The following is a 14,140-nucleotide window of genomic DNA, read 5'->3' on the forward strand; positions in this document are numbered from 1 at the left end:
TGAAAGCAATCCTCGCAACACACATCTTCACTTTAGCAACGAAAGCAAATGGGGTCATTAGTCCACCAATCATTTTTCTAAGGAAAAGTTAAATCTAACAATGACAGTTGGAAGAGAAATGGAGTTGTTTCCAAGACCAGACGTACCATCGAATTCGGTTGTTTACAGATACACGAGTAATCTAATTAAGAAACATTAAAGTTCAGCATTTTCAGAACACTAGGAAGGTTTTAAACTTGAAATTTAAGCCAGGAACTGACTCTTGATCAATGAATACTTAAATCACGATAGGAGACTCTAAACAGTTGATGCATATTGGTATTTGGGAGTACATATTTTTCGGTAAGATCGTGTAAGTTTTTCTCTCTGGTAATATTTTAACCGAAGAAGAAAGAATAAAAAGGAATCATTAGTAATAATGGTCCTTCCAGACAAAAATCTTTCCCATCCAAGGTAATGATGCATATGTTTTTTAAAGCTGAACCACGTAGTAACAGTACAAGAAGGACAAAGAGGGTGCGATATAATCATGTTATGTGCTGTGTTTTAGTATCTATTTAGGTTCATCATATAAATTGTAAGTATTGTACCAACAAATTTTTTCCCAACTGCTAGAGCACTTCACTTACATCATTTATCTATATAGTTACCGACCCCGATTACAAATACATCAGTCTATCGTCAATTTGTTCATTTGCGTTTTACATAATTTACAAGTTAACATAAATGTCCTATTTTATCAATTATTATGACTGAATGTGGTGACTAAATTCATGTTATAATGCATATCCTTAAACGCAGTGAACATACCCCTGGTAAAGTAAAATCATACTTGATAACCAAGCATACAACTCATGGCCTGTATAAAGCTGAAGCTCCATTTGAATCGTATATATTGGATTCCTTTAAACGGCATCACATTTCCAATAATCCGTGCAATATCAGAGACTATATTCTTCCTTCAGTACCGAAATGACTTTCCAGTACGAACGTTCGCTTTGATGAAACGCTGGATGGTCAAGAATTTCACATAAATTCATAATTACTTAACATGATCCGATTTCCAAATTATTCGCTTTCACCTATTTGGAGAAGGTGATGCCGAGATTGGTTCGAGTCTGTGGAATTGCAAGGTGGTCATATCCAAAGGTTTCAATTTTGGGAATTTTTTTACTTAAAGAGAGGGAGACAGAGAGGAAGATGTTATTACATGATAATGATAATAGTGTGTAAAATATACATATTGATTTTTACCTCACATTCGGAAAAAATATCCAGAACATCTCACCAAAGAGATAGGGCCACTACCTGTCAGGCCCAGCTGGTAGTTTCTTTGGGTTGTGATTCTGGTGTCCGATAGAAGTTTATCTAATTATATTTTCCACGTTATTTTATGAATTTCTATTACGTTCACACGACGGAGTGATTAGAATTAAACGCATTCATTTTGCCACCTGATGGGTCAGGAAGTTAGGCGAAGCTCGCAAGATGTCCTTTGCTGGATTTTCCGAAAGGTTAAAATTCAGACATAAACAAAACTCAGCAAATATTATTATTAGTAAGTGCAGGGCAGTGTCCTTGTGCTGATGGCAGCACAAGGCCAGGCAGAACGAGTCCTACTAGATTAGACGGCCAAATATCTAAATACCTAAAGAATTTTGAGATCAACCACATCATAAATGAAAAGCCTTCGAAGACTACTGACAATTGGGGGTCAGTAGTTCTCGAAACCTATAGTATTTTACAAAATAATAGGACTATTAATCATTAAATACTCTTCAACGTCCGCTAAACAAATCGATATGACTCACATGGTACCTATATACAAGGTTATCTTAGGCAGATTTTGTTTAGGTTATTTAAATGAAATATAAAGAATGACTAAGAGAATAATCGTAAGCCATGTACTAATAATTAATACTTAAAACCAATCCCGGGTTGGGTAACTGAGCTAAACGCCACTGACTTAGCTGACCAGCATGGGGCTATGCAAACTCCCTTCTGGATAAGTCGTAACTACCTTCGTCGAACTGTCGTGTGCCTTTAACGACATCCGTTCCTTCCGAGGAGAGAAACGCAAGAAGTTTTTGAACAAAATTGAATACCGGAAGTTTGGTTTAAGTATCAACGCAACACTTGCATAGTCATCGCAACTTTGTTCACACGATTTCTCATGGGTAAAACATCATACTCAAACAAATGATCCGCAAGCACTATGGCACATAAAGGTAGTTTCACCCAACACTCCTTCATCCAGATTCTCTCCTCTAAGTAACCAGTTTCCAAGCAATTAGGTGAGTCAAGAGTAGGCTGTTCCACATGTTGGCCTCAAGGATTCATGGATTAAATGCTAACCTCTGGGTAGACTCCTACAAAGATGGAACAAACCCAGTCTGTCAGAAAACTTCAGATCTGGCGACCCCCTGCATCAACTGCTTCGACAGAACTTATTTTCCCCACTTTCTGAGGACTATTTGCTATTGAAATATCCACTCGTAAGTCCCTCATAACAGAACAAACTATACCGCTAATTTACATTCGTTACGTATTTTAACAATCACTTTATTTCATTCGTAATTTTCTTGTCCATTACATAAAAAGAAAGTTCGTTGTTATTTTTAACGAGGATGTTTACAATTGTAAAAGCGTTGTGCAAAGAAACAAATAAAATAAGTGACTAAAAGGAAATATTCCGGAAAAATACATGGGACAAATCAGTGAGACTTGCTCTGAACTTATGTTTTGAGTTATTTTTTTTTTTACAAAAGCTGACTATCGTAAGATACAGAATTAGAGAGAAAGTAGAATGAGTATCTACTTGGAAATGAAATGTATTACAGCAAGTACATCCTTTTACAGGAAATTATACAATTTTCCTGCTAAACACGATTTGTATGTAAAATGCTGCTGATCTAAGTTTAATTGCGAATTCTGTATGATGAGAGACCATTAATGTGTCGTTAATATAGAATTAAGGCTAGAGTGCATTTGCAATATCAGCATATTCTAAAATTGACTGATATCAAATTTTCACTGGCGGGCTAATTTCAGCAATTTAGTGTAATTGACTATAAATGGAGTTATTGATGTAGATTGTCTGCCATTAGATGTTGCTCCACGTTGATGTAGATCTGTTAAGCGCATTTGGACAGAAATGAGTTTTGTTGCCAACTGGATATTGAAACCAGCGACTCTGTTGCCTTGCAATGCGCATTTTATCAGGACGATTTTTGTCAGTTTATTAGCATCAAATCTCCAAATTCATTACTGGAGTCCCTTCATATCGCATACTGTATTCAACGTGTACGCTATCTTAGATGTCTACCCACTACAGTAAAACCCAAGGTCTAGAGAATACATGTATTTTCTAGACCTATGTATTCTCTAGACCTTGGTAAAACCTGTCATGAACGCACGTCAGTAACTTAACGCACAGACATCACTGATAGTTTGAATAGAAGTCAAAGACTTCTCGGTAGTTCGCAACAGAGCTTCACACGATTATCCAGTATTGGTCGTTGGCTTATTTTCGACCAGTTTGTGATATAGTACACGGATAAGCTGCCACCGTGAGTTTATGACATGGTTTGCTGTAGCCAGGGTGTGGGCGCACGAAAACTATAACTAAACACCCACAAGGTAATTATCAAAGATAAAATTGTTTTAAATCCTAATTGTGACTGATGCCCCTTTTCTAAGAGATTAGTTGGTAAACTGATTTATACAACGTAAAGGCATTAAACTTGTGTTTGCCACGATATAACGTTTTTATGAAGTCTACCAAAAGAATTGGCAGATTTCTTGTAGACAACCTGTAAGCTTCTACGTTTTCACTCCTTAAGTAACTTGATGCGGTGATTAAGAAAATGGTGAAACATTTATATGAATACCACGACGAAATAATGTTGATGAGACATGCTATAGCAATAAAGCAATATGTAACCAACTATAAGCGAAAAAATTTAAGTAGTCATTTTTAAGATAAAAACCAAAGATTTGTCGTATCTATCTCACTGAGATACTTCAGTGACTTGCAAGATAAAACGCAATCATAAATTAAACTTGGAACCAGCTTAACTTTTTTCTTGAATATGACTATTAGAAAATTGAAAGAGCCTCAAGTTAAGTCGACTTTCCTTGATTTCAAAATTGCTAAATAAACTCTTGTTACTTCCAAGTCATGACAGTGTCTTTAAAAGTCATTACTCCTATTAGTGCCTTTGATGTCTTTATTTATGAAATTCAATTCAAGCAAAATTATGATATCTTTAGAAAGAGGAAACGAATGAAAAAATGAGGATGCAATTCCTAGATTTCTGTCAAAAAACGAGAATTTCTAAACTAATGTTGATATAAATGTACAAAAAAATTATTACGTCAGACAAGGAATTTGATACAAAATAAGTTTTTATTGCACGTTATTCGCGGCTGTTATGTATAACACGTGACCTTTATTTCACGAATCACAAATTGGCTGCTCTCGTTGAAAAACCTTGTGTGTAATTTTTAGGTTTACTGATTTGCTATGCTTGAAAATATTAATTTTGCCGAAGTAAACGTTGTACAACGCCAGATAATTTTGTAAATTCATAATAGATTCCAGTTCTCAGAAAACATAGAGGACAAATGACCAACACATCTAACGGGAGAACTTCCAACAATTCCTCCCATCAACCCCTTGCCTTCTCTCTTATACAATCACAAGAAGAAAATAATTAGAATTAATTGTTACAAAACTCTCTCTCTCTCTCTCTCTCTCTCTCTCTCTCTCTCTCTCTCTCTCTCTCTCTCTCTCTCTCTATGATCTGAACTCATTTCCAACCTGACATTAGCGCTCCATCAGAATCGTCTTCACTGAAACTGAGCGCTACTACTAAGGTCGTTCAAATATGTTAAAGATGTTGGTCGAGGAACAGGTTTCAATATACAGCTCTATATCCCATAGGGATTATTCCTCGGGAAAGCTACTCTTCTTACTCTGCAATTACCTGAACAACCCATCTCATTAAATGACCGTAGAAAAGCTCTCACTCCAGGGTAGGCGTTTTTTCTTTTTTCTTTTTTTTTAGGCAGGGAAACATAAAATACATTGTTGCGTGATGGTATTGTATGATTAAATAGTACGGAGAGACAATAAAGGAAGGAGATTGTGTAAGTGAATTTGAAAATCGCAGCTGTTATTTGTCTAATAAAGCCTGAACTACGAGAACTGACGTAGCAACCAACAAACACTAAATATTTCTCAGTAATGCGTTCTAATAAACTTCGAAGTAAAATATAGTGAAATATGCTGTTAGTCACGAGAAAATGCTGAAAAAGTTTCCACTTTCTTACTCTTTAATAAGATATGATATTATAGAAAAAATTCTTTAAACCTTCTCCAATTTAAGAAAAAATGTCATCGCTGCTACGTATGAATTTCGAGACATGAATTCCTTATTCTTCTGTATCCTTTACAGCTGACGCTTTAGTTTCCTTCATTGGGAAATTCACTTACATGGTTCAAATTACTGCGTGTTTCGTTCTTCATCTTTTGGTAATGAATAGTTCGAACAAGACCGAGAAAACCTTTGAGAAGTGGCCGAAAACACTTAGGCGCAGAAGACGAGCATCATTCTCATTTTATAAATGAATCCCACCTTGCTCGTATTCTGAACATGATGGCAGAGGCAAACTAAATAAATGATTGCAGCAGAGCTCATGCCATCGGTTATATTTCGAATTCACTAAATAACGCGGCATTTCAAAAATAATTTAGGAAAAGATATATCATTCAATACATACTGATGTTTTCATTCCACGATGGTAATATTAGGAATAATCTGATTTTGATAATATTATTCTGACTTATTTCTTCTCATTGTTCTCCCATGTCAGGAAGAATATGATTTTGGCAATATCATTCTAATCTATTTCTTCTATTATTTTCCCATATCAGGAAGAATCTGATTTTGCTATTATTATTCTAACTTATTTCTTCTCATTATTCTACCATATAAGGAAGAATCTGATTTTGGTAATATTATTCTAACTTATATTTCTTCTCATTATTCTCCCATATCGCTAATAGGTTACTCCACAACGATTTACGATGAAAACAGAAATTTTGTTACATTTCCCTTAAAGTATTTTTTGAAGGGGCTGCTGCCCTTACTCCGCCGTAGAAAAATAACAATTCCACTCGTACCGAAGTGTTTACGGTCAGGGATAAATGGGCTTGTTTGTATAGTTAGGCAACACTGAAAATAATACCGTCAATTTATTGCGTCCGGCGAAATAAGAGAACACTTAGCTTAATCGGCAGCGGGTTTAATGCTCTGACTTACACGTATAGGGAGGAAATTTATTATCTCAAAAACATCCTGAAAATAATGACTTTCCTTCTTTCCTGTGGTCTGCATAAGCTTCCTCCTTCACTTACAATTAGTAGATACTAATTGCTGCAATTAGGTACTGCAAGGGCATCAATGTTCTAATACTCTGACACGCTTTCTAATTCTGGTCACTTCCCTTACTGAAGTAATTAAAATGTTGGTCTTTTGCATTCTTGTCCGTCATTACTGCTGGATAAATTACCAAACATCACATTCTTCGTCCTGGAGCTTCACATCTGTCGTCCTGGAAGATTGTTATATGTTTTATCTATTGTAAATTTTCCACTTATCTCTCTCTCTCTCTCTCTCTCTCTCTCTCTCTCTCTCTCTCTCTCTCTCTCTCTTTACCAATATTTCCTAAAATAGTTCCCATGATCCACATTCTTTTATTTTGATCATTTCCAGTCTTCTGCTCTCTCTATATATTGCTTTATATTATTGAATTAGTGTATCATTCTTTTATTACGAAGAAAATTAGTATCGAAACTATTTAAACTGGCCTATATGCTGAGTCCATGTTTTTCAAATGGAATCTGAAACTTAATATTCATAACAAACAAGCTTGATAAATAAGAGGAACTAACAGAACTTCACTCGTTCAAGGGATGGCCAAGAATATCGTTTACATAAACGTATAGGGAGAAATATGTCACCTCTGTGAGGTAGGTATTTCTTGCAATTACCCAAAATGTTTCAAAACTCTTTTAAAGAGGCAAATGTTGGCTGAACTATAGAAAGGAATGAGCAAACTTAAGTAGATTCAAACTACCAATCATCTCGCCGTCTTCTTTCATCAACACAAAGAAGTAGCAAGCATAATAAAAGAAAAATAAGAGGTAGCAAGCATAGTTACCCAAAAATTCAGCGTTATCTAAGCGTTCTTTCTTCAACAACAAGAACTTGCAGTTTTCTTTAAAATGCATCAAAAAAATAATAAAACAAAGTTAACCGCTAATAAGGATTAGGGATATCGATTTAGATTACGATCGAGAATTCTTAACAATGGCGCATGATTCTACCACTATAGTCTTATTAGCTGTGGGAAAACTGCGTTGAATTGTTTTCTTATGGAAAGTACATTCAAGAAACCTTATTAAATTAAGAACAACTCATTTGTATTCACTGACCTATTCATTTTTTTTATTGTTCAATTCATTTTCTTATAAGCTTATTTCTAAATCTAAATTTCCAATGCCCTTCATACCATAATTGAACAATGGAAACCAAAGGTAATGCCTTGATTAGTTCTTCCAAATACAAATAGAATTCTGTGTCTTCTTAGGACTGGTTTACCTTGCATTAGAGACAATTGACAGAGTAAACAGTTTGTAAAGCAGGTAATCCTGTTAACCATTTTCTTGTGTCTTTGATCTGACTTCAAGCCTTTAACTACCTAGTTATTTTTCTGTTTACATATGAAATCTTTGTACTTTTGTTTTATTATCGACAAATATTAATAAAGAAATACCGCTGGATATCGCAACCCTTATATTTTGGAAATGACTTACAAGAAGAATTAGAGTTGATCAGTGCAACTGCCCTTTTCTTGAATATAAACTGGACTTTCTATTTACATTCTGCATGGACAGTCGACTTGACCATTCGGCCATCAGGAGACCCCTGCGGGTTAGTCATTCCCAAAGTAGAGTGAGTTCGATATGAAGTGATAGTTGAGGCTTGATATTTGTGGGTATGAAAGTCAGACGGATATAAGCATCTAAAATTTACTTTTATACATACGGTTTTCTTAATATTATGCCAACGGCCTCTTATTTTAATTTACTTATTTTGCCTTTTTTTATTTTCCATTTGCTTTATAACAATTAAAGCATTTTATAGTTTACCAACACATTTGCGCATTTGAACGTTAATATTCCTTATTTACTAGAGAGCCATTTTTTTCCATTGTAAAGGGTAAGCACAATGTAATTAAGAGCATTTGCATTTTTAGTATTTGGTGTACTTCAATAAATTGTAGTTATTGTGTAAAGACATTGTCTTGATTTAGATATGAAATTTACGCGCTAGCGCCGTCTATCACTATGGTGTTAGATCGTGTTTAAAAAAAAAAGTATTTAGGCACATTGCGAATAAAACGTAAGTCCATTTGATGATAATTAGAATTTGTTTTCCGGATCAATGCCTCACTTATTGCTTTGATTAGATTCTAAAGCGCAGACGATTAGCATGAGGGGATCTCGGCATAATTCAAAATTTAGTTACGACGAATATTTTTGTTTTATACACTAATTTAGATCGAGAACGAAATTTCTCTCATCCTGTGTGTAATCGTTAATGTTTGAGACCATTTTTCAGATTCTATAAAGTACTGTAATACTCTTGACATAGATCTTTCCAACACACCCGAACGTTTTGCATTCTCCTACTTCTTCTACTGAACAGCGATTCAAGAGTGTAATGTCCTTTAAACTTCCCGTAGTAGCCAATTCTGGTCAGCCTTTTATATTATTTATATCCTCGGAATCTTATCGCCTATACAGTACAGTCGAAGGTCCTTTCAATGGCATCTCGAGCGCTAACCAGCTTTATTCCTTCACGCTCCGCTGACTAAACTACGATAGAAGACAGTATATCTCCGGACATTTATTATCATCGTCATTGCTTTTCGCCTCTGCTTTCGTTAAAGTTCGTGGAATTTTCACCAACGTTAAACTTTTCATTCCCATATAAATAGGCGAAGTGAAGAGCTAGATTTAGAGTTACCGCCTGTTTTACTGGTTGAAAGACTCGATTTTACATTTTAACTCACTGAATGATAGTGTTTTATTTCCCAAAAGCTAGTTCCATCAGAACAAATGAAGCTTGGAGTTAACTGGAAATTGATTGTTGAATTGCATAAGTTGCCGTAATAGAGAATTAGTAGCTTTCTTGGTTAAATGCTAAACGTGTTGCAAGGGGGTTCAGAATTGCTTGGGAAATGCAATAAAGGTGATTGAAAATTATGGTAGTGAATGAGTTTTTTTACGCAATAATTACTTACTCTGAAAATTATTTGGTACAAGACACACACAATGCAGATATTGTAAGAGCTAACTGCCAGTTTTAACTCAGACATAGAGTGAAGAAACCATCGTAGTATTAGTATGAGAATTAACTCCTTTTTAATTTATCAGTCTTCTACTGCGGGGTTCATAGTTCTTTAATAATAATGCTTCTAACGGAATTGATTAATTGACAAATCTCCGTTTTATCTTTGATTCCAGTCATCACAGGACATATACATATGTGCTTGTGTATATGTATAAGTATGCATATATATACTATAAATGAATAATTATCACATCACCGTGATTCATATAAATCATTCGAGCTACAAATGTCCTTTAATATCTAATTCGTTCTACCTCGGAATTGATATATTTTCATATATGCAAACCGAAGGGGAATTTTTTAGTTGATAATAATTTCGATCCCCGCTAACATGACTGTCGTCCTGATCTCGTCCCCGTCCACTGGACGGTGGTTCGATCCCATGAGGGGACGAAATTATTATCAACTAAAAAATTTCCCTTCGGTTTATATGTATGAAAATATATCAATTCCGAGGTAGAGCGAATTTGATATTAAAGGACATTTGTAGCTCGAATAAAATATACTATATATATAAATGTGTGTGTGTGTGTGTGTGTGTGTGTGTGTGTGCATTTGTTGTGAACGAGATAAAATTATTTTGTTAAAGTGCGAGCATCACCAGAAATGAAATTATTTTGTTGAGGGGTCAGACAATGTTTGGTGAGACGGGGTGGAAATAGGTGCCCAGTGTTGCGTGAGTTGTATTTTTTCCATAGCATTCATAAATATACCATATATACTTGTGGAAAGATACAAATCTGAAGGAAAAATATCCGACTTATAAATACGTAATAATCACAAAATGTCACAAATAATATCTAGCTTTAAAAATGTCCTTAAGTCTCTCCCTAACGACAGGCACACTTCAAAGTTGCCAGCTGGACTTTGATTTAGTCGCTTGACTAACCAAAAAATTACTTTGATTTAAAACTCCTTCATCTGGCCCATTTAAAAACGTTGGAAAATAAGCTACTATGAGATTCAGGGTCTCTGTAACACGGTTTTTTGGACTTTGCTCCTTGCCAAAGCATCGGATGTAGCTGAAAGTAGACATATGTATATTTTACAACCACACACAAATTTTGTCCGCATTATCAATAACCTAAACCCGATAGTTTTAATTTTCATAGAGTAAAAATGATCTAGCCGACGCCATGGCCAATGATTACGAGCCAAGAGTCGAAAAACATTCATTACGTAAGGAAGGTAAACAAACACCTTTTGACGAAATGTTGCCCCGCCCATCCACCAGACAGAAAATCCATCGGCTCTTAAACCCAAAGACTTTATGAATGGCGGAACGATACATAGATGTGGGTGGGTTATCAGTGCTAGCGTAGTAATACTACTGTAGCAGTAGTGCCGTAACAGTATAGCAGTAATATACATGAATTAAACGTTTAGGCCAACTGCTGGGATCCTTGAGGATCATTTTGCACTTCTTACAACTGCTCGAGAAATTAGTTTTTATAGCCAGAAGTTAAATTTTCTAATCCAACAATGCCCATGGTAGCCTTCAGTGTTATCCTGAATTATAACAAGGCGAAAGTGGGTGGAGCCTCATGAAGTCATCATTCTGACGATAATTATTGGTGAAGGTTTAAAGCCAATATACGGTACCGGCTATTTTTTTTCAGTAAATAGGTAGATAGCCAATAAATAAAAATTGCTTGACATTGGATATAACAGTTATCAAATCAAGCTTGTCTACTATGCTTTTGATAATTACCAACTATTCCCTACATCTTGTCAATCTGATTGTGACCTATAAAGTAGACTGTAATTTCTTAGGAAACTTATTTTGGGAGTTAGACTAATAATCGAAGTGTTTTTGTATTTATTAACATATTTGTTGGTTTGTTCATTATGACAATTATCAGTGGAGAGGTTCCAGAGTTCATAAAGGTGTACTGCTTTGCTTGTATTTAAATTTGTATGTCATTGTTGCCAGAGATTTAGCCTTCGTTACGTATAGCCAATCATCCATCGAGAAAGAGGGAAGAAATGCTGTCATAAGTTACGTAACGAGTGCGTTCGAAACCTTTTCTCTGAGTAAGTTGGCCCGTCTTCAAAAAAAGTCACTTTTACATTATAAGTGCCAAATTTATTCAACCTACGTAATGCAGAATACAGTCAAAATTTATGTGTGGATAAAATATGTATTCTGAATAAGCGTTATATTTATGAAATGCATAGATAAAAAGTTATTGCGAGAAAACCGTGTTACAGAGGCCCTGAATCTCATAGTAGGCAGATTACATGCTAAAATGTAATTCTGATGACGACTGTTTAATGTTGGAAAATGCAGTCATTTCTCTTAAGAGCCAATCTAAAAGCCGGTGCGAGGATCTGGAGGTAACCTTTGTGAAGATTGAGGAGGGCCACCGAATGCTTTCCTAAGTTCACTTTAATTAGATCATGTAATTTTATCACTGACAAAAACAAACGCTTCATGCGATGTTATTTTTTAGTAAATAATGCAACCTGATAAGAAACAAAAATGTGGACTTGAAATTTTTAGATTTTTCGTAGTTATTTTACAAAATATTCCACTGATATCTGTACATTACGCATAACTATTAGGCGATACATCTTTCATGCATAAGCACTATAATAGCTGAAGCGAAAATGGCCGTTTATAGGTTAGCATCGTGGGCCGACAATTCCGCGCAAGACAATTCAGCACATGACAATTTAGCTTAGAGACAATTCAGCGCAAGACGAATCAGCACAAGGAATATTCAGCGCAGAGACAATTTGACGAAATAAAGCTAAAGCATGGAAAGTTAAGAAAACAAATATTAAATTAGTTTTTATTTGCAAATTATTTTTGAAATTTAAAAAATGAAATATAATATTTATTGAGATAAGATATTGAAAATTATACTAATTTATTTCTGATTTGGCGACAGAAAAAAAAACTAACTACTTACAGTTAGTTAAAAATATTGGTAAGAATCTAAGATTGTTTACACTTTCAACCATCGAACAATTGACGGTTGCTATTTATGCTATAACAACAAGCGAATAATAGTTACTGGTATTCTTCTAAACTCAGACTGGATGTATTTTCTTTTCTGGAGCGTAGGTTTTTACAAACATTCGCTGAGCTAAAAACAAAAACAAAACAAAAAAAGCACCATGGAGCGGATTTTAGCAGAGAAAGGTCGTGATCACTTTCTATTAAATGGATTTTGCTATCGTTTAGAAAAAAATTTCGTAATGAAAAGGAGTCTTGGCGTTGTACACAAGACACATGCAGAGGTCGAATTCATGTTAATGGAAGTTCATGGGAATAAGTTATGACGCATACTCATGTGGAATTTTTGAAACTGGAGCGAGACAACGCAGAGAAAAGAATACTGAGAATCAGAGCTGGACACGACCATTTCAGAAAAAAAAAACAAATTATCAGAGAACAGCTAAGGCACTAAAAACGCCACTTAGTAAATATGGGAATCTAGCAAACAAATTGAAATACTTACAAAATATATGCTACCTCATGAATTGCAGAAATAAATTAGTATGAATATTTTTTACAAGAAAATTTTTTAGTATGTCATTTTAATAAATATTTTTGTCTACTTTTTAAAATTCAATATATTAGAAATAAAAAATTAAGTTGATGACTGTTTCCTTCGTTTCCATATTTATATTTTATTTCGCAAAATGTCTTTGTGCTGAGTAGTCCTTGCCCTGAATCGTCATGCGCTGAATTGTCTCTAAGCTGAATTGTCAATAAGCTGAATTGTCGACGCTGAATTGTCCTGCACGGAATTGTCGGTGCTCGGTGAGCATTACCAAAAAGCCTCATTAACACACACCCTACCCAGCCCCACCCCCTCCCCCCTTTTCCCATCATGGAAAGTCGACGATGTTGCAAACCTATGAAGGAAGCCATCTGCAGGAGAAAGTTTAACCAACCAGATGAGAATGTTTCCAGCAAACTCATCATGAGTTAGTGTTTAAGTTTTGGGAAATTCCCCTTTCTGAGATCGATTGCATCTGGCCTGATTTTCTGTCAGAGTGAGAGAGAGAGAGAGAGAGACAGACAGACAGACAGACAGACAGACAGACAGACAGAGACAGATGCTCTGAAGATAGCAAGGGATATGATAATGAGTTTTACCTTTTAGGAAATGTTCGTAATTTCTCTTCAAATGAAAAGTTGTAGCGTTTTATCCAAAAACGAGTTGTTAGTAAATAATTACCTTGCTTGTGCCTGTTAATTCACGGAATGTCTCGACAGCGGATAAAGGATTCTTGATCCAAGTGGGCAAACGCATTAATATATAAAGAAATAATTTATGACATTACTAACTAATTCATAGATGAACAAAGTGCTTCCGGCTGAATTAGAATAAAAAATTCGGGCTTTTAAAGCGTAGTACCGAATTACTATTTAGAAAATTTGATTATCAGAGTACTCTCCAGCTCGTGGTAATTACCCTAACATTATTACTGCATCAACATAATGGCAGTTTAACGCATGATAATACTAAGCATTAGAATAACTAAGTTAAGAGTTTTTTACATACTGTGCTATTGATAATACGTGAAATCACAGTCAGACTGTGAGTGTTCTATAATAGCATTATTAAAACTTTGACATCGTAATAAATTGTTAGTTAAGTAGATTTGTTGTGGTACACGAAGATAACACAATCACACAC

This window comes from Macrobrachium nipponense, chromosome 17, assembly GCF_015104395.2.
Source record: "Macrobrachium nipponense isolate FS-2020 chromosome 17, ASM1510439v2, whole genome shotgun sequence".
Taxonomy (NCBI): Eukaryota; Metazoa; Arthropoda; class Malacostraca; order Decapoda; family Palaemonidae; genus Macrobrachium; species Macrobrachium nipponense.